The 26,938-nt window shown below is 34.2% G+C and overlaps 1 pseudogene; it reads left to right on the top strand.

The window, feature by feature from the left end:
* The window catches only part of LOC100998723, a 38,093-nt pseudogene extending 15,330 nt beyond the window's left edge, over window positions 1–22,763 (top strand).
* The last annotated feature ends 4,175 nt before the right edge of the window (window positions 22,764–26,938 follow it).

The following is a 26,938-nucleotide window of genomic DNA, read 5'->3' as shown; positions in this document are numbered from 1 at the left end:
CCTCTGCTATCCATTCCCATAGCTATGCTCACCTTGCATTTGATGGTTGAGTGCTGACACTTGGCCCCTGCTACCTCAGGATCCAATTATTCCCATTGTATTTACATTTTGTAGTTGAGTGACTGTGGTTTCCACTGTTAGATCTGACATACAGAGGAATTACGGGGCTCTTCAAAGATGTAGTGCTGCCCTCACAAATCTATTTCACAAGGCATTTTTCAAGGGTATATCTTCCAAACTCTCCCAGCTAAGATGAGTAGGTGTAAAGTGATTAATCCCCACCACCCCAATGTCCCTAAGGCTTGGGATCCCTTCCTCTACATTAAACCAAGGGAGAGCAGGCATTTCCAGCTCACTCGCAGTGGGCCACATTTTAATCCATATTTCAGCTAACCAAGCAAATAAATTATTATAACCAATTTTAACTCCCAAGCTGCAATATTAAATGCAGAACCCCTACACAGTGGGTTTAAATCAATAAATTCAGCCTGATCAAACTCTGTTTTTCCATCATTAAACCACACCCTTAATATCCATTCCCATGCCTGTTCTCCAGATTTCTGCATATGTAAATTAGAAAACTCAAGCAGTTTGAGTGTAGTGCACCTCCTCATGGGCCACACTCTCAACCTCACCTCTAGGGCCATGCCCAGACTTTAGTCTAGTTATAGGTCTAGAAGTAAACAGGGTGTTGGGGGTGACTCCGGAAGTGAATCAATATTATCTTGCCTGGCAACTGCCTCAGGGGAGGCCATCACTGTTGCCTCAGGCAGCGCAGGGTTTATATCCTCAGACAAAGATAGAAAGGCTGATGGCAGCATGGGTTCAGGAGGGAATGTTGCCCCTACTGGGGATGGGGAAACTGTTCCTTCTGGCAAAAAAATTTCATCAGAGTTTACAAACTCAGTGTCCCCAGCTTCACTGGGGTCCTCCCACACATCCCCATTCCACATTTCAGGGTCCCATTCTTTTCCAATCACTGGCCTCAGTTTAACAGTAGACACCTGGTGAGGCTGTGCATGCGCCTTCCATTGCAGGGCAGCCACTTGCGTGATAAGAGCTGCCCTTGATTTTTGACAATTTCAATTCATTCTCTGCAAGAGATAAGACTGTCACTCAGGACAATCTTAGCAGATTTGCGGCTCAGTATCTGCTTCTGAAGCTGGGAGATAGAATGATAGAATCCCTGAGTACATCATTTCCTTTTATCACTTTGTCCAGTGAACTTAGGAGCAATCAACCAACTTCATTATGTTCCTCGATTCTCCACATATAGTCAAAGGTATTATGCATAGAGTCACTAAACTCCTTGCCTCTCACAAGCAGTTAATCAGGAGTGTCAAATGTACTTATTTTTCATAACTCTCTAAATAGTTCATGCCAAGGACTATCAGTGCTCTTCATACTTAGAAGTAGATTGCTTAGCATTTTGGGGTCACTCCACCGGGAAAAAAAGTCACGATCTGCTGAGGTGCTTGCTGAAGGCAAAGGGAATACAGAATGGGTAGTAGAAAAAGGTAGACATCAATACCAGCTATGACCGTGTGAACAGCTACAGAAAGAAGGACTGTAACTGTCACAAGTATTTCCTTCTTTTGTGAAAAACATGTTTGTGCATGTGTACACTTGTGCTAAGAAAATATCTTCATTTTATTTCCTTTTTCCTTTATCATGTGACATAAGATTTATTGACTTAATATCAGTATTTAATTATTGTTAACTGTATGTAATAGCATTCAGTTTGGGGATTGGTGTGTTTTCCATTTGTATGAATGATACATTATGTTAGGCATAATTATAACATTATTACCTTTTTTGAAGATTATGTATGATCTGAGGAGATGTGTATGGGTTCCAGTTGACAAGGGATGGACTTGTGATGGTTAATATTGAGTATCAACTTGATTGGATTGAAGGATGCAAAGTATTGATCCTGGGTGTGTCTATGAGGGTGTTGCCTAAGGAGATTAACATTTGAGTCAGTGGGTTGGAAAAGGCAGACCCATCCTTAATGTGGTGGGCACCATCTAATCAGTTGTCAGTGAAACCCGAATATAAAAGCAGGCAGAAGAACATTAAAAGACTAGACTGGCTTAACCTTCCAGCCTACATCTTTCTCCTGTGCTGGATATTTCCTGCCGTCGAACCTCAAACTCCAAGTTCTTCAGTTTTGGGGCTCAGACTGGCTTCCTTGCTCCTAAGTTTGCTATATATATACAAACACACACACACACACACACACACACACACACACACACAGAGATAATATATGTGTATATATATTATATATAACATATATAATAAACTGGATATATATATCCTATTAATTGTTTTTCTAGAGAACCCTAATACAGATGACAATTCCTGAATAATCGCTCTCAAATTCACTAAAATGGGGAAATCACCCAGTATGTATTAGCCAATGTGATACGCTATAAAATGCACACACTATAATAATGTATTCTTAGGGGAAACATTCCTAAATCTAACTACCAGTTTATAGAGAATATGAAGTATAGAGATTCACGTTAAACTATGCTATGAAGTTATGAGTCAAATTTAAAGTTTAGAAAGTTCTAGAATATACAATTATGTAGCATCAACTATTAAAGGAGGTTTAAGAGACACAGCAACCAATTAAAATATGTGAATCTTGTTTTGGTCCCTATTCCATCAAAAATTGTAAAAAAGACATTTGTAAAAGAATTAGAAAGCCTTAGAAATAATGTATTAAATGATATTATTGGATTATTGTTTATTTTTTAAGGTGTTATTTTGCTTTGGTTATGTTTAAACAAATGTCCTTATCCATCGAGATACACACAGACATATTTATTGGTGATGTGATGTGAAGTATGAGATGTATTTAAAAAAACTAGTAAACAAACAAAAAAGTCTGTGATTTGGATAAGAGGGAGAGATGAAACAGTATTTCAAAATGCTGGTAATTATAACAGCTATGGAAGGCAGAAAACTGACCCTCCTTCCCCTGCCAAAGATGTCCAAGCCCTAATGTCAGAAAAAGGTAAACATATTTTGTTATATGGCAAGGGTGAATTAAGGTTCCAGATAAAAATTCACTGATCAACTGACCTTGAAATGGGGGAGGTTATCCTGGATGACTTCTGTAGGACTAGTGTAATCATAAGGATCTTTTTTATGTGGATGACCAAGGCAGAAGGGAGAACACCAGGGAGATGGCAGCAGGAAGAGGACTTGGTCTGACATTTGCTGGCTTTGCAGTTTGAGAAACAGCACAGTAAGCCAAAGAATATACAGAGAGCCTCTAGCAGCTGGGAAGACAAGAAAACAGACTCTCCTCTAGAGCATCCACAATGGGAATGTAGCTGTCATTATAATTTTAGCCCAGTGAGACCAATAAATTTGTGTTGTTCGAACTCATGAAGTTTGTAGTAATTTTTTTACAGCAGCAATTAGAAAATAATTTACTAGATTATGGGTACATGGGCTTCATTATTCTCCCCACTTTTGTATATTTTTATTCTCTGTAGTAAAACTTTAAAAATATTAGGGTTCTAAAAAAAGTTTCCCCTTACCAATTTTGGATAAAAGTCCAATTGACTAATAGCCTACAGCTTAATTAAAAGACATAAGACATCTAACTTAAATGATATGAGAGGGTTAGAAAGATGCTCTTCATTTGTAAGCAGATATGCTCTTATGTGATTTAATTATTTGAATAATATGACAGTATTAAAGAATAGAAGAAAAAAGTAGGTAGTGTCCTCATGGCAGATTTGTGATGCCACATCTGTGATGGCACTTGTATCAAACGTGTATATTATGATATCATTGTTTTGAAAACCAAATGATGAGATCACTGAAGGATGACCAGGGGAGGTGGTACATCTGTTTTATGCCATATTTGTATTGAACATTCACTGTTAATTTTAGAATATTGGAAGTGAGGTACAGTTAATACCTCAACAAACATCACATTTTAGACTCATTAAAGTCAAAGGTGATAATGTATTATTTTCTTAAAGTGTAGTTTACTATTATAATATTGTATTAAATAGAACTATATTCTCATGGATATCTTAATCTGACATAAAGGGAGTTTGTGCCTTGTTTGGAGGTTTTGACTTTTTTTTCTGTCATCTGAAAAATAATGCTTCATGTCTGAAAGGAAAATTTCAACACATACATACACACACACGCACGCACACACACACACAAATAGGACTATTTCACAGTAAAAAGAAAATATAGCTTACTTAATGAAATTTTCACATTTATTTTAAGTAGTAATAGTAAAAGGTGACATAGAAGTAAACTATTTCTAGTGTTTGGCCTGTATATGTGATGTATCTACAATACAGTGGCACTATGTGAGAGACCACAGATCAAAGGGCAAATGGCCCTCTCTTTATTTCATAAAATTTACAAGGAGTATAATATTTCTTTTACCTTAATAATCCCACTTTAGTTATTATGAAAGAGAGGAAAATATGGAAGAGATGGAGATAATATTAAATTTAATCATAAAAACTCGATACGGTGTTAATGGTGAAAATAGGTGCATTTTTCATCAATATTGTGGACTATTGTGAGACTTTGTATTTTCTTTTAAAGTGTAAATTATATAATGGTCAATAATTAGTTTGAGTAGGTAGACAATTATCTCACCTCTGAGGTAAAGAACCAACTTGGGTTACCTCGCAACACAGCTTTTACAGAGTATATACTGTGATTCTAGCAACAAGTATAAATGATGATATTGCCATTATTTCTAACATTCTTTGTAATTAAGGTTTAAGGGTAGAGATAAATATGTGAGTAGCTACCTCAGAAGGAATATTCAAAGCTTGCTTTTATGTCTGCACTAATCCTGTCCTGTACTTATCTTTTCCAGGGAATTGCTGGGGAATTGAATTACTTTGCTTCTGAAATTAACCCTGAAGGGCTACACAATTCTTGGGCAACACTGGCTTGTAGCTTATTAGCATAGAAAAAGACACTCACGGAAAGAAACTTCAGTTTCCAAATAAAACGCTGATGAATGAAGCAATAAAATGGTAAGAAAGGCTACTTCCTTTCCATGGGGAAACACTCAGGGCTGAGTATGCTGAAGTTTTATGCTAATACAAAATTGGTTCCAGCAAAGTACCCAGTTTTATAACCTAACAAATTGGTGCCAACTTATTTAAGCAGTCTAATACTAGAAAAAAGTAAGTGAAACTATTCAAGGAACATCTGCTTAGAAGAAAAGTCCGGAATCATTAAAAATGCATTCAACATAAGATAATTAGTACGAATGATAACAGCACTGATGCGCTCAGAGATCGGATTTTAACACAAGTAGGGATAAACAGTGACTGTTGTGGGTAAAGCTTGTCCTTCTTGTGCTAGGTAGGTGAATATTTTTTATCATTTATTATTGAATGACACAACCAAGAGCAGATCCCCATAAGCTAATTCAAAATCAAGAAAAACATTCAATCATGTCATATACGCAGTAAGAGGAGAAATAAAAGAGAGAGAGAAAAGAGAATTTAGACCAAATTTGACATTAGTTCCCTATCACTGACTTTCAATGCAGAATACAGATTTTTGCTTCAAGTAATGCTAGTCTGAATGAGCCTATAGAAAGGAGCATGGGTAAACATACTGTGAATGTCTGGATACATGCGATTATGGTAGCTGTACCTGATTCTTTTTTTCTGAAGTTGGTCATCTTTCAAGAAAGACAAAAAAAAAAAAAAAGAAAATTCCCCCACAAACATAGCACCTTTATTATGATCATCTCTGTTAATGTCACAATTATGACTTTTGTGAGTAAATTTGAAATGAATTATTTAAAATTATACTCAACTAGTTAATTTCAGAAGACTAGAAAATCTCATTAAATTAATAGAGGGCAAAGGATGAGAAAATATTTTTAAAACATATCAATGTGTCAGTATGAGTAATCCAATTTAGAAAATTTCATATATAGACTGTATATGGTAGCGGTCAAAATGATTCTAACAAAGTAAGCAATGATTTTTCTCAAAAAATATTACAGACACATACACATAAATGAGTTGTCATCTTCAATTTCATAATTGCCTGCATATAATAAAGTACTATTTTATTTTGATATTCACAATGCAGTGTTCCTTTGACTGTTGAGGGTACATTTGATTCATATTAATAATCAAAAGTTTTTGGCATCAGATCTACATTCATGTCTAAAAGAAACAAACTGCTTCTTCAGTGTTGGTTCAAGAGGGAAAGGAAAAGGATCCTCTCTTATTTGTCTTTTAAACCACAGAGAAATTAGAAAAATATTTCACAAAGTAAAAACTCATTAACTTCTTGATGCATTTTATAAATTGAGTATTCAGTTGAGGGGTAACATTCTTTTGCCCAAACAAAATAGCTTTATATTAAAAGTAAATGACTGATTTTCCTGTGTTCATTGGAAAAAAAAAAACTATAGCTGTGTAAGGAGTACCTAATGTATAATGACTACAGTGGTGTAAGGAGTACAATGCATAAATGTAGAAACAGTTGTTAAATCAGATTTGTATCTATCATCTACTTTTGTCTATCACCATATTTCTCTCTTCACTGCTATATTTATATATCACTTTGTATGTACAGAAAATTTCACTGTTCTTATAATTAACGTAAACTCATTTGAACACTGCTTTTTCAGTTAACAATGCACGTTGTACACTTTAGCATATTTTTTCTATATGTCTAATTTTTTTATTATTTTCCAGTCTGTGTATGCCAAATACATAATAATGAGGACTAGGATGTTCCAAGTTTTCATAAACTATACTAGGTAACTTTTTACAATGTATCTATATATGATTATTGCTTTAAGAATTCTTTGAAATTTTCTTACATTTTAAAATTATTGGAAATGTGTCATTCAAAAATTATAAATACGTTAAGCCTTTTAAAGGCATGTAGCTAACATTCTTTTGAAGTTCTACCCAATTATACTTTGACCAGATTTGTAGAGAAGGAAGGGGTCTGGAGGTAGATACAAGCCTTTTAAAAATAAGTAAATATTCGTCTAAGCCATCAAAATGGAGATGCCTCAGAAGGAAAGTTCAGATTAGACATTAAAATGTTGATGTTCATAGCATTTTGTTCATAACTGAAGTTATTAGGGCAAATAATATCATCTAAGTAGAAAGATTAGCCTAAGGGAAAAAGATAATTTGGGGTAAAGCTCTAAGGAATTCTATCTTTTATGGCCATTAATGATCCAGTACAGGAGGAAGAGTCTATAGGGAGACAGAGGAGGACGACCCATTGGAATAGGAGGAAAATCAGGAAATTGCAGTATCACAGAAATCAAAAAAACTCAACGAATGGTAAACATAGCAGCCAATATTTACTCAAATTGTAGAAGTCATTATATGTTAGGTTGGTGCCAAAATAATTGTGGTTTTTGCTATTATTTTCAATGGCAAAAATGACAATTATTTTGACACCAACCCAATTCCTGGAAAAACAGTATAAAAGAGATGACCATGAAAGTTGTGATTTAGTGGACAAAATAAGGATATAGCATTCTGAGAAAAAGTGATATACAAAAATGTGTTGTGCCATTAAAATTGCCACTGGGCTGTACATTTATATAAGGCTGTTTATGTTTAATAATTTTGATAATTCTAGGAATACATAGAATGAAAAACATTCATTGGATTTGGTGACACGATGTTGATTGATTTATGAGAACGTTTCCAGTAAAGTGTTGGGATTTAGGTTTGATAGGATGGTGGTTATAGAATTAAAGAGAATAAATGGGAGATATATATATATATATATATAAAAAACTTATTCTAAAAATTTGGGTGTGAAGAGAAAAGAATGAAAAACAAAATCATTTGTTGGTCTTAAGTTCCCAATAAGATTATAAAAGATCTAGTAAGGATAGCAAATAAAGTAATCATTGCAATTGAGATTTACAATTAGTGGAGAAGGTGGTCCTTGTAGATAGTGAGATGATGGACTTGAGAATTGGTTATCCATTCTTGTAGAAAAGGAAATTATGGATGGGTAATGTAGAACATGGGATACAGACTGCAGGAAAGTGTCAAGTCTGGAGTGTGCGTGTGTGTGTGTACGGTTGGAGAGGATTGTTGGGGTGGTGGTGGTACTGCAAGAGATTAAAAATGACAACTTGGGCAAATAATAAAAAATACTTTAGGCAGGTATACTTATTTTTAGTGGTAGTAATATTTTCTGCTAAATCATTTGCTCTATGCTAGATTTAGCTTTTCTGAAAACAACAGTGTATAATATTCTATTTTCTCCATAAATCAAAAGAGTTGCACAGAGATAATACCCATGGGGAACATATATTATAAAGCAGACAATGGTTAAAGATGATCTCAGATACATCATTCATGAGTAGTGGATATACTTTATTAAATTGAATATTGGACAAGTCTAGAGTTAAGAGTAAACACTTGGTTGGAAATATGTTGTTTCTAAATAAATATTCCTATTTAACTTTAATATTGATTTGAAAAGCATTATAATCACCAATAATTTTATATTTAAAAACCCAGAGTGTTACCTTTTTAAACTCAAAATCATGCTCATTATGGTTCAGATATCAGGCAATATTCAGTTTCTGTCATCACTACAATTTGACAGCAAAGAGACTACAGAGGCAGATGTAAATCTCTTCATTCTATTATTAGATACATCATAGAATTTTATTATAATGTAAATAAATACTGTCATTTCTGATTTTTTAAAAAATCATTTTCTCCCTAAGTTGACATTAATGATTTTTAAGTTAAAAAACATTCTATTTTATATGACTAATTTTTCAAGAAATGCCAGAGTATACAAAAATTATACACATTCACCTTCCACCAACTAGCTTAAGATATACAACACCTAAAATATTGAAAGTCTTTCAGTACACCCTATCTCATTTCCTTTCCTCTTCATTCTTCCCTGCACAAAGGAAATTATCATTAGATCTATCATTTCCATACATATTTTTAAATTTTAAAAACACATGTATGTATCTATAAACATTTATAATTTTGTATTATAGGTTTAAAATAAGATTGTAAAAGAGGTACAAAATAATTATAATTGTTTTGAACAATTTGTTATTTCTGTTAATAACTTGATTGCATTCATCTTTGTTGATAGCTAACTTCATAATTTTTATTAATTATTACTATTTCATTATACTATTACATCACATTTCCATCAAAACTTTTTCTGGCATTGGACATTTTGGTTTTCTCCCATTTCTTTCAGTCTTGTAAACAATGTTGCTATAATATTGCTATGCATGTCTACTTCTTCACATAAGCAGATCTTTCTTTCGGGCATATACCTAGGAAAAGAATTGCTATGTTGTGGAGGAAGTACATCTGTCTTTATTGAATACATCACTTGTTATATTTGGGATACTTACCTATTAATATACGAACACCGAAAGTTTTTATGTTGTTATGTTTGTGCAAATATCTTCTCATAGTTTCTTGGTAATTTTTTCTTCTTTATTTGCTATTTATAGAAACACAGAAACATGGTCATATTTATCAGGTTTTATTCTCCTTCTTTTTACTTAGGAGTGTGGTTTTAAAAATCTTTCCTAAAACAAGATTTAGGGTGTTTACATTCATGACATAGAAAACCTCTCTTTCTCCTGCTTCTTTCTTCTTGTTTTTCTGTAATGCCTATCCATAAAATTTTATATTGTTCTTCAAAAATATCTTGCATATGTAATTTAGATATTCATAAAAATTTAATATTTCCACTTCTTTTCTAAATGCTATTTTTCTTCTATTATATTGCCTCTATTTTTGCTTCTGGTTGATTGACCAATAATTTATTTGCATAACAATGATACAGTTTGTTACACATTGACCTAATGGATTCCAATAATTTGTCTATAGTCTAATTATTTTCTAAAAATATCTGTAAATAATTAGAGGTTTCTTTTCTATTTATTATTTTTATTCCTTTTTCTTGTCCTTTTGCACTAGATATGTCCTCAAATAAAATATTGAAAAATAGTAATGAAAACATACAACCATGTCTTTTCACTCCTGTTTTTAAAAGAACACTTTAATCAGGTCGTGACTGTTTGTTGATGGATTTTTGGAAGATACATGCAATTAAATTTGGAAAACTCACATCTATTCCTAATTTGCTAACAGTTTCTTTTGTTTTATAAAAATTAAAATCATGTGGTGAATTCTCCAATTACACTATTTTACTTTGAACCACAAGTTATTCTACTACTTTTCATGTTTGCTTTTGAAAATATTTTTCCCAGTCATCTTGTTATACATTTTTAACTTAATGGAATTTTGATAGCAAAATGTGGTCTGTTAAACAAGTCCTTCATAATCCCTGAGTCTTGTTTTAATTTTTAGTATGTGGCCAATTTTATTTATTTATTTGATACTAGTGAGCTTGATGCCTAATTTATCAATATCTTATTGAATTATGTCTATTTTTTCTTTATGTATTTTGGAACTACATTAGTTACATATATCAAAAAATCAAGAGATTCAAAGATCATATGCTAATAACATTTATAACGAGTGCCCCAAATTGTGTATGTTATTATAATGTGATGATTCTACCTAAAATTACACTGTGTCTAGTTTTAATCTGGCTATATCACTTGTCTTCATCAAGATTTAATTAGCACAATTTTGTCTATTTAGTTTCAGTCAGTCTTTGCCATTACGGTTTATGTTTACAAATAGCAAAATGCTGGTTTCTTTTTAATTCTATGATTTTTGCCTTTTAACTAACAACTGTAAACTATTTGCATATATCACAATTATGAATCCTTTTAATGTATTATCAAAACTTTATTTTGGGCTAAGCACAGTGGCTCATACCTGTAATCCCAGCATTTTGGGAGGCTGAGGCAGGTGAATCTCTTGAGCTCAAGAGTTCAAGACCATCCAGGGCAAAATGGAGAATCCCTCTCTCTACAAATATACTAAAAATTAGCTGGTTGTGGTGGCACACTTCTCTGGTCCCATCTACTTGGGAAGCTGAGGTGGAAGGATCCCTTGAGCCAGAGGGAGAGATAGTAGTGAGCTGAGATGGCACCATGCACTCTAGCCTGGGCAACAAAGTGAGACCCTGTCTCCAACCAAAAGAAAAAAAAAAGAGGGGGAAAGGAAAAAAGAACTATATTTTGTAGCATCCTGTGACCCTGTTTTGTTCTTAATATGTTCTTAATATTCTTTACTGCCTTCTTTGGGTTTAATGTTTTTGTATTCTTTTTTCTCTCTTCTAATGGTATTTAAACTATGTAATCAAATTTTTTTAAATTGTAGGTATTTATGCTTAACACACTTACATTTTATATATGTGTGCGTTTATGTGTGTATCTAGCTATACATCTAAATTCACCAGTAGTTCTATTAATCTCAAAAAGTATGGGAGGCCCTCGGACATGGGAATTTTTCTTTTTTTTTTTGAGATGGAGACTCACTCTGTCACCCAGGCTGGAGTGCAGTGGCAGGATCTCGGCTCACTGCAACCTCTGCCTCCAGGGTTCAAACGATTCTCCTGCCTCAGCCTCCCGCGTAGCTGGGATTACAGGTGTGCACCATCACACACAGCTAATTTTTGTACTTTTAGCAGAGATGAGGTTTCACTATATTGGCCAGGCTGGGCTCGAACTCCTGACCTCAAATGATCCGTCCACCTCGGCCTCCCAAAGTGCTGGGATTACAGGCATAAGCCACCATGCCCAGCCTGAACAGTGGAATTTCTAAGAACTGTTTCTTTCTTACATGTTTTCTCTAATATTTTACTTACATATTACATACCATTCCCAACATTTTTGGATATTGTTTACATTCTATATTATTTTTAGATTGAATTCATATTTACCAATACCTTTCCTCACCATTCCATTTCATATTTTGATTCTTCTTTTATTTTAGTTTACATTTCTTATGAAGCAAATACTTTGAACCTTTATTTAGTAAGGGTTAATTAACTTTCAATCAGTGTCTAAATTACTACCATTTAACATTTTATTCTTAAAAGAATATTAAATGTGCATAAAATTCTGAATGGGCAGTTGTAGTTTTTCTGCATTTTTAAGAGTTTTTTCCGCTGTTCTTGTTATTGTCTATTTTTGTTATTGATAGTCTTCTGCCAATCTAATCATCACACATTTCTGCGTAAACTACCTTTCTGTTATGGCTAATTTAAAATCTTGTTTTTGTCTTTGGTACTTCTTTGAAGTTTTATTTCCATTCATAAAAATGTTTGTCAGGTATTCATTGTACTTTTTTATATATTATATATCATTATCTTCTACCAGTTCTAGAAAATTATTACTCTCTTTAAATACTCTGTTCATTTTTTTGTCTATTTTTCTGAAACTACTGTTAGTATTCTTTTCTTAAAAAAAACTTTTAGGTTTGAGGTACATGTGAAGGTTTGTTATATAAGCAAACTTGTGTCACAGGTGTTTCTTGTATAGATTACTTCATCACTCAGGTATTAATTCCAGTACCCAATAGTTATCTTTTCTGCTCCTCTCCCTCCTCCCACCTTCCACCCTGAAATAGATACCAGTGTCTGTTGTTTCTTTCTTTGTGTTCTTAAGTTCTCATCATTTAGCTCCCACTTACAAGTGAGAATATGCAGTATTTGGTTTTCTGTTCCTGCATTAGTTTGCTAAGGATAAAAGCTCCAACTCCATCCATATTTCTGCAAAAGACATGATCTCATTCTTCTTTACGGATGCATTGTATTTCATAGTGTATATGTACCACATTTTTTTATCCAGTCTCCCATTGATGGACATGTCGGTTAATTCCATGTTTTTGCTATTGTGAATAGTGTTGCAGTAAACATACCTGTGCATGTGTCTTTATGTTAGAATGGTTTGTATTTCTCTGGGTAAATACCCAGTAATGGGATTGCTTTTAGCTCTTTGAGGAATCGTCATACTGCTTTCCACAATGGTTAGGCTAATTTACACTCCTACCAACAGTGAATTAAGTGTTCCCTTTTCTCTACAACCTCACCAGCATCTGTTATTTTTTAACTTTTAAATAATAGCCTTTCAAACTTGTGTGAGATGATACCTCATTGTGGTTTTGATTCGTATTTCTCTAATGATCAGTGACATTCAGCTTTTTTTTTCATTTGCTTATTGGCTGCATGTGTGTCTTCTTTTGAACAGTGTCTGTTCATGTCCTTTGCTCACACTTTAATGTTTTTTTCCTTGTAAATTTCTTACAGATGCTGGATATTAGACCTTTGTCAGATGCAAAGTTTGCAAAAATTTTCTCTCATTCTGCAGGTTTTCTGTTTACTGTGTTGATAGTTTCTTTTGAAATGCAGAGGCTTTTAAGTTTAATTAGATCCCATTTGTCAACTTTTGCTTTTGTTATGCTTGCTTTTGGGATCTTGTCATAAAATCTTTGCCCATTTCTATGTCCAGGATGGTATTGCCTAGGTTGTCTTCCAGGATTTTTATAGTTTTGGGATTTATATTTAAGTTTTAAATCCACCTTCAATTTATTTTTGTGTATGGTGTAAGGAAGAGGTCCATCTTCAATTTTCTGTATATGACTAGTGAGTTATACCAGCACCATTTATTGAATAGGGAATCTTTTCCCCATTGCTTTTGTCAGTTTTGTGAAAGACCAGATGGTGGCAGGTGTGTGGCCTTATTTCTGGGCTCTCTGTTCTGTTTCATTGGTCTGGGTGCCTGTTTTTGTGCTAGTATCATGCTGTTTTCATTACTGTAGCCCTGTAGGATAAGTTGAAGTCAGGTAGTGTAATGCCTCCCTGTTTTTTTTTTTTTTTTTTTTTTCCTTAGGATTGCCTTGGCTATTCGGACTCTTTTTTCTTTTTTTGATTCCGTATGAGTTTTTAAATAGTGTTTTTTCATAGTTCTGTGAAAAATGGCATTGTTAATTTTATAGAAATAGCACTGAATCTGTACATTGCTTTGGGCAGTATGACCATTTTAATGATATGGATTCTTCCTATCAATGAGCGTGGGATGTTTTCCATCTGTTTCTGTCTTCTCTGATTTCTTTGAGGAGTGTTTTGTAATTCTCATTGCAGAGATCATTCACCTCCATAGTTAGCTGTATTCCTAGGTAGTTTATAATTTTTGTGGTAATTGTGAATGGGATTGCCTTTTTGGTTTGGATCTTGGCTTGGCTGTTGTTGGTGTAGAGGAAATGTCAGTGAGATTTGTGCACTGATTTTATATCCTGAAATTTTGCTGAAGTTTTTTATCAGCTGATAGAGCTTTTGGTCCAAGACTACGAGGTTTTCTAGATATATAATTATGTCATCTACAAACAGAGTTACTTTGACTTTCTCTCTTCCTATTTGGATACAATTTCTTTCTTTTATCTGCCTATATTCAATGATTTTTAATATCATTTTTCAAAATTTTCAAATTTCTTCTATCTGTGCCAATCTAGGTAATCTCTTCTGATGCATGTTTGAGCTTACTAATGTTTCCATTATCTCTACCTAAGCTATTTAATCTATCCATTGCATGTATGATATGAATAATCCTGTTTGTAATTTCCAGAGGTTCTTTTTGATAATTTAAATAATATGCCTATTTGTTTTGGGGGGCTCGTTTCTCATCTTTTCTTCCTTTTTACATTTTTATTTTTATCTTTATTCCACTAAATTTTTTGACATCTATTTTATATTCTATATCCAAAGATTCCATTTTCCAAAGATGCTGGGTGTCTAAGCTTCTCATTTTCCTTTGTTGTAGCATATTTACTTTTGTCTGAACTTATTTTATACTGTGTATCAATATTTGATATGCTTTATATGTAGGAATTTTGTATAATCATTTTACTGCTAAGTTGCCTTTGTTCCTGCTTGACATCCCAAGTATCTTTAAAGTATAAATATAGACAATAAACTCATGAAAAAGCAGATCTTTGGTTGTAATTGCATGGGTAGATATTCTCCATCTGCAGCTCACAATAGGCATACTTTTTTTTCCTTATGATATCCTTCTTCTGGCATTATTCTGGCATTTCAGATTCAGTACTGAATTTTGACTTCTTTATGGAATCCTCACACCCTACCCCCACTAAGCCCTCAATTTCTATATCCATGCAATCATCAAGATCAAAATTCTAGAATACATAGGTTAGTTCAAATTCCCAGTTTAGACACAAGTTCACTTTCAACTAACCATTTTAATTTTTAGCTTCTTCATTTTTGATCCGTGGAGATTTCTGTTACTCTCTTGTGAGCTCATTCAGGCAATTAAGAGGATATTTATAATGCTTTTATTTGGCATTTATAAGCGTCTTTTACATAAGACTATTTGCATTATTCATTCCACCATACAGTTGAATATCTTTCTCTGTGTGTGTGTGCATGTTGTAATAGAACATTTTTCTGATTAAGAGAGCTAGCATGAATTTAACTTATAGAAAAAAAAAATTACCACAGCTTATGTATACTAACATGTGTTATTTGCTCTAAGTGTATGTAGGAAATGAATTACATGTGCTACATGAAGGACACACTTTTTCTCAATTGATGCTTTGCAAAAGGTTTACAGTATAATGACTTCTTCCTTTAGATATAGTTATTCCACAAGAAATTTACAAATTGCAGTGGCTTAAACAAGTATAAAAGACAAATTGACTTAAATGTCACTTTGAATTTTATTTATAGTATTTTAAAGATAAATTGTTTCTTCATTTAGGAATGAATCATTCATGGATTTCTAAGGAAGCCTTTGTTTGGTTGGTAGACACTGATTATCTGTGGAACAATACCCATAAAACTAATACAAAGAAAAGAGTACCAGTAATTTGGGCTCCAGGAATAATAATATTTTTAGAAGTCTTTTATGGATAGTATAAAAAAGAGTATTTGAACACCTGTGCAATGTCTAAACTCATTTAAAAGAATTAGAACATAACCTAAGTGATAGAAAAAAATGGTAAAGATTAATATCTTACAATGACTGCACAGAAATTTTCCAAGTACTCCTTTACTTGTCTTCCAGTTTCTTTTACTTTATTTCCACTTTCTTTTAAATCACTAATCACCTAATTTCCAAAAGTCACGGTCAATACTGAAGTCATTTACTAGCCTGATAGTCTGAGTATCATATGCCACATTATATAACTATATATGCCAATATAATCAATCTTAATGAAACCCAATTAAATTGTCTGTGCTGTGGCTATTCAGGTATCTTGTCTCTTTATTATAGAAGTCATTTGTTAAGCCTTTTATAAATTTGAACTAAGCCAAGGAATATTTAGCTAATAGATGCTTTATTGAGATCCTGGGAAAACAAAACAACCAATTTTTTTCTCTATATTCTTAATTTTGTTTTGATTTCATTTCAATCTCCCCTGACTTCTTTTTTTGTTCTATATTGTGTTACGTAAAATGGAAGTTAGATTGATTTTTACTATTCTGAGAAGTATTATAGGCACACAAGAATAAATAAAATGTATGTGTAGCTTAGTTAAGTATTGATAAAAATCCATTTAACTGTCACCTTTTTAAAAAGGAGAACATTTCTAGTGCCCTTAAATCTGCTGTGTGTCCCTCTACCAAATACTACTTTCTGCAGAAATAATCACTCTCATCTCTGTGATAATATTTTGCTTATATTATTTATTTTAATATGCATTCACCATTTCAAAACACTGCTTTGGTTTGCTTGGTTTTAACCCATACTATGCATAATTATGTACCTTGCTTCTTGTGTTATACATTGTAAAGTAATTTCATATTGTTGAATACCACTATTTGTTTTTATAATCTACATTTTTGTGTTGCTTGACTATAACGAAATTTACTCATCCTAAGCTTGGTGAACATAACCAGTTTTAGACTAATTTGAAAGAAAAAAAACTGCCAAGAATACGTCTGTACATGTATTCTTGTACACATGAACAAATACTATTCTGGATTACATATACATAAAATTGAATTGATGCGTTACAGAATATAAATAACTTAAAATGTTCTACTTAATGTCCTCAAATGTACTAGTTTGTGCATATTTTATCTACATTTTCACCTGCAATTGGCAGTTTCTGATTTGTTTCAATGTTAATCTGGTAGTTTTTAAATGAAATCTAATTGAGTTTTAATTTGCATGTCTTGGATTACTAAATGAGTGGATATATTTTTCACATGTGTTTGAGAGATTTGGGTTTCCTCTTTTCTATAATGGTTTTATTTAAAAAAAATCTTTATAAAGGATATTTGATTAATGCAAAGCTAAAATTTTCTTTCAAATGTAATTATAATTTGCTGGGTTTTAGTTATATAATTTGTAGTTAAGGCTTCTTTAAGAAGCTCAGAGCATTTTATAAGGTTTAGTACATTTAATATAGTACTAAAGAAGTAAATTATAATACCTAGGTGAGTAAAACTAGTTGATCTCAGAGAGCATGTTAATAAACTAGAACTGATATTCCATCAACTTAATAAAATATTAATGATTTTGAATAACAGGCTTATGTAAGTTTATTAAAACTAGTTTGTGAAGTTTTCATAGAAAACCTGCATTTTAAAATGATTTGAATTGGCTAGTAAAAGCATATTATTGAACACTAGCCATGAAGTATCTCCTTTGAAGTAGTTAGAAATGGTATGCTTAGGAAAAAAAAAATTCCAAGATTCCTATCATGCTACCTAATATGTTTAATAAGATGAGGTGACCACAGATAATCATGGATAAAGTGATAATAAAATACTAGTGGAGAATATACATTAACATTTTAATACATCTGGTGAGTAGGTCAGGAGTTCAAGAGGTAGCCTATCTGTAAGTAACAAAGATAAGGAGATAGATGTGTTCTTCTTTGAGGATGACTAAGATCTCTACTGTGAGAAAAAAAAAAAAAAAAAAAGAAAACACCCTCAAAATGGATAATATGATGGATGGATAAAGATAAAGGGAGATTTAGGTGCAGGAAAAGCATTTATTGAATACATTCTTCAAGCAAACACTAAGTTTGATACTCATGGCATATGCATGACTCCTAGTTTTTAAATTATTTAAAATTGGAGAAATATTGATGTTAGGTCAATTTTTGTCTATTGTATATGGCCTGATAATACTGTAATTACATATTATCTCTAATGTAATACCTTAAAACTGGAAGTCTTTTTTTCTTTTCCTCCTTTCTGCCTCCTAGCCCTAACCCTCCCACCTGATTCCTCCTTCCTTCCCTTCTTCCTTTTTTTCCTTCCTTCCTGGCTTGCTTTTAATTAGTTTTGTTATAATCTACCAGGTGTGGGTGGTAGGGGACATTTTCTAACACTTCTCAAATAAACTCAAATTTTGGGTTCTCCTTTGGAGTAAAACAGTCTCTTCACTGTTTCCAAGGTTATTCCTGAGTTGCAGAAATTCTCTTTCCATGTTTATTCCCCATATTCCTCATTCAGTCTTGCCACAACTAGACAAACAGAAAGCACAAGGGTACCCTTTCTTGCATCTAGAGGTAGAAACCTTAGCAGCACACAGTAACTACTCCAGGTCTGTCACAGAGATGCATTAATTGTCTAAATATCAATTTTTCATGCTTAAAACAATTGCTTTAAACATTTCCTTATGTGCATTCAATCCATATGAAATAAATTTTCTGGCAAATATTTAATTAGTTTTATTCAAAATATCTGATTAAAGTAGCAAATGCTGTAGGGCTAGAATTATATGGCTTTTATCTTTTTTTTTAATGGCATTGTTGAAATGATGTTAGCAAGGTGGCAGAACAGGAGATCAACTGCTTATATTACTCCACGACAACAATAATTCTGCATTCTTCCACAGACCAAAGTCTTTGTGGAAGTTTTAGTATTTAGGCTGCAGGTTGTGAAACCCTCATGGAGTCCAAGACCTAGGGGGTTAATTTTGAGAGTGAGGACCCATACCCAGGTGATAGATTCATTAACTGTGTTTCTGGATTCAAACCTGGAAACACCCCCATTTCCTGAGGGGCTTGGTAGAGTCTAGTTTGGCCTTGAGCCTGCTACCAAATGTTACCAAGGAGTCCAAAAGTAGTCACAATAGTTTCTCGACAGAAAGGCTCATGTGTTCATCAATATTGGTCTTGGCAGTTGACTTGAAAATTACTTTTGTAACTAGGCTCTAGCCCCCCTCTGCAGCAGTCTCAGCTTAATATTGCTTATATAAGGACCCATCTATGCAAGGGGGCAGAAGAGCAGTTATAATGGCCTTTACTGATGTTTGTCAACTATGCATAGAAAAACCTGTCAATGTACTAAATGTGGCAAAGCTTTTAAGTTGTGCTCAATCTTCACTGAACATAAATTTTTTAGCACAGAAATGCTACAAATGTGAAGAATATGGCAAAGACTGTAGGTTGTTCTCAGATTTTATTAGACAAAAGAGAATTCACACTGCAGAGAGATGCTACAAATGTGAAGAACGTGGCAAAACCTTTAAAAAGTTCTCAAACCTTACTAAACATAAGAGTTCATACTGGAGAGAAACCCTACAAATGTGAAGAATGTGACAAAACTTTTACCTGCTCCTCAACCCTTCTTAAACACTAGAGAAATCATACTGGAGACAGACGCTACAAATGTGAAGAATGTGGCAAAGCCTTTAAGTGCTTCTCAGACCTTACTATTCATAAGAGAATTCATACTGGAGAGAAACCCTAAAAATGTGAAGAATGTAACAAAGCCTGTAGGTGGTTCTCAGACCTTGCTAAACATAAGATAATTCATACTGGAGATAAACTCTATGAATGTAATGAACGTGGAAAAGCTTTTAAGTGGTTCTCAGTCCTTAGTAAACATAAGAAAATTCATACTGTAGAGAAACCCTACATCACTGAAGAATGTGGCAAAGCCTTTACCCACCCCTCAACCCTGATTAACCACAAGAAAATTCATATGGAAAAGAGACCTTACAAATGTGAAGAATGTGGCAAAACCTTTAAGTGCTTCTCAGACCTGACTAATCATGAGAGAATTCACACTGGAGGGAAACCCTGCAAATGTGGAGAATGTGGCAAAACATTGAGCTGGTTCTCACATCTCATTAGACATAAGCAAATTCATACTAGAGAGAAGCAACATTAAATAGGATAGTTGTGTAGAGCTTTTAATACAATGCCTGCCTCCGGTAAGTACTCAATAAATGGAAGCTGCATATGTTGTTCTCTGTCTATGAAAGCTGCTCTTCAGCTTGGCGGTGTGGACTGTGGTCAGTCTCCAGCTTGTGTACTATTTCTCTGGCATCTGCTGCTCCTTTATTTGAAGTCATTCTGTCCAACAGACTAGCAGTTTTCCAAGTGTGGACACCAAGCCAGCATCCCAGCATTACCTGGGAACTTGTTAGAAATGCAGATTACTGAGATTCATTCCAGATTTACTGACTCAGGAATCCTGGGAGTGGAGATCAGCCCTGTTTTAGCAAGGCCTCCAGAGTATTCTGATATGCATTCAAGTTTGGGAACCACTGAAATAGACTACCACTCACCAAACCACTACCTGAGTTAGGCTTCCCTGATTGATTTTAAGACAGGCTGAAGGCAGCATGGAATATTATTGCATTAAGATAAATATCAACAACCCAGAATTGTTACACTGTTCTATGACTTATTTGTGATAAGATATTAAGGAGTTCAGTTCATTTTTCTGAGCTTCAGTTTCCTGCCCAGTCAAATGGGAGTCTATCCTGTTCTGCTGCTCTTCCGCTGCTATTCTGCTGTGGTGTAGTGATCCTCCAAAACAAAAATGATAAAAAGTACCTTATGAAAACATATTTCAAAAGGGAAAAAAAGAATAATTGCTATTGAACTTAAAATCCAGATTTGTAAAGTCATGTTTTCTTTTACATAAACAGTGAAAGAGATTAAAATTCAATACACTTTGGGTAGTTTACCTGCAGGCTTTCCCCTTTTACCCTTTAAAACACATGCAAAAGGCTCTGTCAATCTCCTGTACCTTTGCTCTTGACCTTATCATTTTACTCTCAACACAGCTCACACCTTTTGAAGTGAAAAGAAGAACAATAAACAAGACAAAAGAAAGAAAGGAAAATGAAGCCAGTTTAGCAGTCAGCCACTAAAATGTAGCAGCAGCTAGCTTCTTTAGGTCCCAGCCTAAAATACTGAAAACAACAACAACAACAACAACAACAACAAAAAAAAACCCCAAACAAACAAAAACACTGTTCTGCCAACTGAAGATGGTACTGTTGTAATAATTTTCCTGATTATAAGAAAATTTAAGTTTTGTAAATTTTTATTATAAATTCAATGCCTCTAATTTCTGTCCTGCCCTGCCAATACTGTCTTATAGAGTTGTTGAGATCTTTAAATGAGATGAATTATATCTGATAGGATTCTTTGGAACTCAAATAACAGAAAACGTAAGCAATACTGGCTTAAGAAAGAAAGAGAGAAGGGAGCAGTTGAAAAGAGGAATAAGAAGAAGAGGAAGAAGAGGAAGAGGAGGAAGAGGGAGGGAGAAAGAAAAAGGGGAAAGGAAAGGGGAAGGAAGGAAGATAATATACTGTCTTGCTTAGTATCAGCAAGTCAGGTCTCTCTAGATACAGACACAAGGCACCATTAGGTCATAGATTCTTTATTTTAGTGTTGGCTTCTTTCCAAATTAGGATCACCTCTTACAGTTGAACCATCTCAGCAGATTCTGTCAATTTGGGGCCACACACTTCTAGGTGCAGATCCAGGGGGAAAATTTGAGAGTCTTCACTCTGGTATTTCCACCTGAAGGCTCAAGCATGCCACTGGCTCAGAAAAGGTCATGTGCCCACTGCTGAGCCAATCATGGTGTTAGAATGGCTCTGATTGACATACACCCACAGGAGAGACACAAAACTGAGAATGGGAAAGCAGGGGGGTCCCAGAGAGAGAGGGGAGTGAGTGGTGCTTGATGAGCAGGCAAAGCACAGATGTCTATTCTCTTCACTTGCAAGTGCTGGAGTTAACAGGACTCTGAAATTTAGTGACATATTTAACTCTAGACACTCTTATCCACCCCTCATTAAATAAAATTTTGCAAGTCTACCATGCCTCTCCAGTTGACTGCCCCTACCATGCACTGAGAGTGCCTTCTCTTATGAGCCATGGAATGCTGCAGGGATTATCTGGGTGGCTGCTATGCCTCAGCATGAAAAAGTATGAAAATAGCTGATCCTCATTCTTGCTCTGCCACCTATTCAGTGCACAAACTTGTATTAAGTTTCTTAACCTCTCTGTGTCTTATTTTCCAAACATGAGATGAGTGCCTGCCCCACAGGGATACTGGGATAATTGAAAAAGGTTAATATGTAAAATGATTAGTTCTGGTTTCTAATTGTACTCACCAAGTTCCCTTCTCTAGGGTAAGAAAGGGGCATCTGACATAGAAGTAGCACTGTGGGAAATACAGTTTACAGATCTCAGGTAACGCAGCATACTGCTCTAGCAAGAGACCTGTATAAATAATGGCAGAAGCCTTAGATCAGGGAAGAAACTCAAGAGGTGGTCCCAGAAGTTCCAGTCTTTAGATCGGTGTTGCAAAGTTAAACCCATCTTATAGGTTACTAAAGTTTGCAAAATTAATTCCATTAATTGATATTTACTTATAGAGCATCTTCTATGTGTCAGGTGCCACGCCAGATACTAGGGGATGTAATAATGAGTGAGACAGATTTTGTGTCTCTCTTAAGTATGGTATGGTGAGGAAGACAGAAATAAAGTAAATGATATAGGCATGGGCAAAGACTTCATGACTAAAACACCAAAAACAGTGGCAATAAAAGCCAAAATTGACAAACGGGATCTAATTAAACTAAAGAGCTTCTGCACAGCAAAAGAAACTATCATCAGAGTGAACAGGCAATTGACAGAATGGGAGAAAATTTTTGCAATCTATTCTTCTGACAAAGGGCTAATATCCAGAATCTACAACGAACTTAATTAAATTTACAAACAAACAAACAAACAAACAAAAAACCCCACAAACAACCCCATCAAAAAGTAAGCAAAGGATATGAACAAACGCTTCTCAAAAGAAGACATTTATGTGGCCAAAAAACATGAAAAAAGAATCTCATCATCACTGATCATTAGAGAAATGCAAATCAAAACCCAGAATGAGATACCATATCACAATAGTTAGAATGGCAATCATTAAAATGTCAGGAAACAACAGATGCTGGAGAGGATGTGGAGAAATAGAAACACTTTTACATTGTTGGTGGGAGTATAAATTAGTTCAACCACTGTGGAAGACAATGTGGTAATTCCTCAAGGATCTAGAACTAGAAATACCATTTGACCCAGGCATCCCATTAATGGGTATATACTCAAAGGATTATAAATCATTCTACTATAAAGATGCATGCATACGTATGTTTATTGTGGCACTTTTCACAAAAGCAAAGACTTGGACCCAACCCAAATGCCCATCAACAACAGCCTGGATAAAGAAAATGTGGCACATATACATCATTGAATACCATGCAGCCATAAAAAAAAGATGAGTTCATGTCCTTTGCAGGGACTTGGATGAAGCTGGAAACCATCATTCTTAGCAAACTAACATGGGAACAGAAAACCAAACACCACATATTCTCACTCATAAGTGGGAGTTGAACAATGAGAACACATGGACACAGGGAGGGGAATATCATACACTGGGGCCTGTTGGGGGGTGGAGGGCTAGGGGACCGATAGCATTAGGAGAAATATCTAATGTAGATGACAAGTTGATGGGTACAGCAAACCACCATGGCATGTGTATACCTATGTAACAAACCTGCACGTTCTGCACATGTTTCCAAGAACTTAGTATAGTAAAAAAAAAAACAAACAAACAAAAAAAAACAAGGAAAAAGAAATAGAAGTAATAAAAAAGAAATCCTAGAGCTGAATAATATGACATAACTAAAAATTTTAATAGAAACTACAGAAACTTCCAATAACAGACTCAATTATGTAGAAGAAAAATCAGTAAACTCAAAGACAGGTCATTTGAAATTAGCAAATTACAGGGACAAAAAAAAAAAAGTAAAAGAGCACAAGCAATCTATCAGACATCATTTAATATACATTTATGGCAGTACTTGAAGGAGAAGAAAGAGAAGAGACAAAAAGTCAAAAATCTTATTCAAAGAAATACTTTGTGAAAACTTCCCAAATCTTTTTCTGTTTTGTTTTGTTTTTGAGACAGAGTCTTGCTCTGTCGCCCAGGCTGGAGTGCGGTGTTGCGATCTTGACTAGCTGCAACCTCCTGATTCTGGGTTAGAGCAATTCTCCCACCTCAGCCTCCCGAGTAGCTGGGATTACAGGTATGTGCCACCATGCCCAGCTAATTTTTGTATTTTTAGTAGAGACGGAGTTTTGCCACATTGGTCAGGTTGATATTGAACTCCTGGCCTCAAGTGACTCATCCGCCTTGGCCTACTAAAGTGATGGGATTACAGGCGTGAGCCACCGTGCCTGGCTCCAAATCTTTAAAACAAAATTTTATTCAAATTTATTTTAAATTCCAGGATACATGTGCAGGTTGTGCAGGTTTGTTACATAGTTAAATGTGTGCCATGGTGGTTTGCTGGAAGCCATTATCCTCAGCAAACTTCCCAAATCTTGGGAGGCAGAGGGATATACATATTCAGGAACCTCACGGGATGCCAAGCAAAATCAGTTCAAAAAAGAATACTATGAGACACAGTGTAATCAAATTGTTGACAGCCAAAGGGAAAGAGAGAATCTGGAAAGTGGCAAGAGAGAAGTAACTCATTACATATAAAGTATCTACCATAAGGTTATCAGTAGACTTCTCAACAAAATGCTTGGAAGATAGGAGGGAGTGGAATGGCATATTCAAAGTGCTGAAAGAAAAAGAGAATCACCAATCAACCATACTATATGGTGAAAAACTGCCCATCAGCAATAAAGAAAAGATGAAAACATTACAAGACAAACGAGTTAAAGGCATTCATTGTGAGACCAACATTACAAGAAATGCTAAAGGAATTTCTTAAAGTTGAAACAAATGGATGATAAGTAACAATAGAAAAATATTTGAAAGTGTAAAACTCACTGATAGAGGTAAACATGTAGTCAAATTCAGGATATTCTACTACTTTAAAAGTAGAGTATAAATCACTATTAACTCAATAGAAGAGTTTTAAAAAGGTGTATTAAAAATAACTATAGAGTTATATAGAAGAAATAAGACCTAGTGTTTGATAAATCAGTAAGGTGGCAATAGTTAATATTAATCTGCTGAACACTTCAAAATAGCTAGAAGGAAACAATTAAGATCTTCTTAGCATAAAATATAAATATTTAACGTTATGAATATCCTAAATACCCTGATTGGACTATATGAATATATCAAATTATCACATGCACTTTCAAATTATGTACATCTATTATGTACCAATAAAATAATAAAAAGGAAAATTATAGCATAAATAATTGGCTAATCCGTACATGATATAAATAGGTGTAAAGTATGACATCAATAGCATAAAATGTGTTGAATGAAAAGTAGAATTGTAGGGTTTTTGTAGATGACTGAAGTTAAGGTACTGTAAGCTTAAATTAGGACATTAATTCTATAAGATGTTCACAACTAAAAGAAATAGAGAACCAGAAGCAAATCAATCCCAAAGCTAGCGGGAGACAAGACGTAACCAAAATCAAAGCTGAACTGAAGGAGATAGAAACACACACAAAAATTAGAAAAATTAACAAACCAAGGGGCTGGTTTTTTTGATAAAATTAATATAATAGACCACCAGCTATACTAATAAAGAAGAAAAGAGAGAAGATTCAAATAAACATAATCAGAAATGATAAGGGGGTATTACCACAGTCCCCAAAGAAATACAAACATCATGAGAGATTATAAATGCATATAAACTAGACATTTTAGAAGAAATTGATAATGTCCTGGAGACATACGCCCTCCCAACACTGAACTAGGAAGAAACTGAATCCCTCAACAGATAAAAAATGAGTTCTGAAATTGAGGCAGTAATAAATAGCCTAACAACCAAAAAAAAACAAGAAAAGAAAAAAACAAAACAAACAAACAAAAAAACCAGCCAGGACCAGATAGATTAACAGCTAAATTTTACCAGATGTACAAAGAAGAGCTGATACCATTCCTACTGAAATTATTCCAAAAAATTGACAAGGACTCCTCCCTGACTCATTCTATGAGGCCAGCATCATCCTGATACCAAAACCTGGCGGTGGTATGACAAAACAAGAAAACTTTAGGCCAATATCCTTGATGAACATCAATGCAAAAGTCCTCAACAAAATATAGGCAAACCAAATCCAGCAGCACATCAAAAAGCTTACTCATGATCAAGGAGGCTTCATCCTGGGATGCAAGGTTGGTTCAACATATGCAAATCAGTAAATGTGATTTATTACATAAACAGAATTAGAGACAAAACCACACAATTATCTCAATAGATGCAGAAAAGGCTTTCAATAAAACTCAATATCCCTTCATCTTAAATACTCTCAATAAACTAGGTATTGAAGGAACATACCCCCAAATTAATAAGAGCCATATATGACAAACCCAGCATCTATAAGAAACTTAAACAAACTTACAAAAAGAAACAACCTCATTAAAAAGTAGGCAACAGACATGAACAGATGCTTTTCAAAAGAAAATATATATGCAGCCAACAAGCATATGAAAAACAGCTGGAAGCATTCCCCTGGAAAACTGCCTCAAGACAAGGATGGTCTCTCTCACCACCCCTATTCCATATCATACTGGAAATTCTGGTCAGGACAATCAGGCAAGAGAAAGATATAATGAGAATTCAAATAGGAAGAGAGGAAGTCAAACTATCCCTGTCTGCAGATGACATGATTCTATATCTAGAAAACCCATCATCTCGGCCTATCCTAAAAGTTTCTTAAGCTGATAAGCAACTTCAGTGAAATGTCAGGATACA

The sequence above is a fragment of the Papio anubis genome, chromosome 5 (genome assembly GCF_008728515.1).
Source record: "Papio anubis isolate 15944 chromosome 5, Panubis1.0, whole genome shotgun sequence".
Classification (NCBI taxonomy): domain Eukaryota; kingdom Metazoa; phylum Chordata; class Mammalia; order Primates; family Cercopithecidae; genus Papio; species Papio anubis.
Note: the sequence above shows the minus strand (reverse complement) of the source record. Positions and strands in the feature narration are given on the sequence as shown.